The sequence below is a fragment of the Euprymna scolopes genome, chromosome 12 (assembly GCF_053919585.1).
Source record: "Euprymna scolopes isolate OS-2025 chromosome 12, ASM5391958v1, whole genome shotgun sequence".
NCBI classification, from domain to species: Eukaryota; Metazoa; Mollusca; class Cephalopoda; order Sepiida; family Sepiolidae; genus Euprymna; species Euprymna scolopes.
In genome coordinates this window covers 94,611,826-94,613,620 of record NC_136493.1, presented here as the reverse complement: position 1 = coordinate 94,613,620, position 1,795 = coordinate 94,611,826, and the positions used below count along the sequence as shown (strand labels likewise).

At 31.4% G+C, this 1,795-nt stretch overlaps 1 pseudogene; it reads left to right on the top strand.

Moving 5' to 3' along the window:
* The first annotated feature begins 1,412 nt into the window (after window positions 1-1,412).
* LOC145291880 (5S ribosomal RNA) lies at window positions 1,413-1,529 on the top strand (annotated as a pseudogene).
* The last annotated feature ends 266 nt before the right edge of the window (window positions 1,530-1,795 follow it).

Sequence of the window (1,795 nt, the reverse complement as noted above, 5' to 3'; positions counted from 1 at the left end):
TATATATATATATATGTGTGTATAGAATATGAATAAAATAATAAAACAATAACAATATAATTACTATATACTAATGTATATAAATTTATCCGTTTATTTAGTTAGGATGCTACATCAATTAGGGGTGTAGGATGAGTAAAACTCTTTATACCATGGTATTTCGAAGCCTTAGTCTTCTTATCATCGTCTTAATCATCTCTAATCCCTCTCGAAAGTCCTATATATCTAAACTAATAGCAGCAATCAATAAATTTATAATATATGTAAGATGTTAAGCTTACCACCACGTTTTTAACCTTAATTAAAAATGTCAAAACTATTATCCCGCTGGTAGGTCCCTCACTCCTCAGTAATTAGTAATATATTACAATAGAAAAACGCGAACATGAAAAACAATATGGTTACGCTCAAACATGGAAAAGTAAAGGACTAGTTGTATAAACTGTAAAAGAAAAGAACAAGATATTCTAGTAAAAAATATAATAAATTTATAACTAAAAGTATTGCAGTAATAAGGATTGATTATATAATGAATTGAATTAATTGAATTAATTGAATAATAATTGAATTAAAAAAATACTTAATGCTGCAATATTTTTTTTCACAAGATAGCTGAGAAGGTGATAATTATTTGAAATTTGGTCGAAAAAATGAGTGAGCGGTGAAGCTTTAAGCAGTTCTAAATAGTTAAAACTGCCACTCAACCTAATCATTCAAACACTATCGCGTTTGAATGATTAGGTTGAGAAGAAAATTATTTCAGAATTTTAATTTTGATTTCAAATGGTGTATTTTCAAATAAGTATTCGTTATAATACCTTTACTTTATATATCATTTTAAAGAGCGTTTTTCACTCTATGTAATCGATTTAAAACAATTATGCCTTCTTTTTTTCAGAACACTGAATACAAGATGAAAAAGAAATGAAATTCGCACAAATTTGATATTTTAATTAAAGCTAGGCCGAAAAGCTACTAAAACAGCTCAGGATATCAACGAAGCATTTGACCCAGGGATCATTAGTGAACGCACAGCACAATTATGGTTTCAGAAATTTCGTGGCGGGGACGAGAGTCCTGAAGATGGTGAGTGTACTGGTCGGCAATCGGATGTTGACAACGATCAATTAAGAGCCTTAGTGGATTCTGATCCACGCACAAATATTCGAGAACTTCTGAATTAGACGTAATGTATACGACGATTTCCAACCACATGAGAGAGATTGGAAAGACAAAAAAAAATACTTGATGAATTAGTGCCTACTAATTGAACAACAACGAAAAAAAAAGTTTGTGTTAATGTTTTCTATTTATTGGTATATGAACAATTAGCGAATTTTAATTTACTGAACATATTAAAAATATGGGTAACAAATATTAATACTATTTATTACTGAAGGATTCCTCCATTTATATACGGCATAATCGCGTTGACACACCGGTTATCGTCGGATCACTGAAGTTAAGCAACGTTGAGCCGGGTTAGTACCAGATGGGTGACCATTTGGGAATTCTAGGCGCCGTATGTGCTCTCCGCTAATCTCGGCATTTGTTTCCATTTGTCTTGTACATTCACTTCGTTTGCCACTGGTATTTAACAATGCTGATTCAGGAGAGGTGTGGTTGGAGAATTTAATGCAATCGTATGTACTCTTTTACTATGTTCTTAAGACAACATTCTTTGTTTTTACTGGTCCCTTCTCATTTCACTCCATAATACAGTCAGAAGAAGTTGTAATGATGAATGACTCCCTTAATTAGTGTCTTATACGTATGGTTACATTTTATTAAGAAT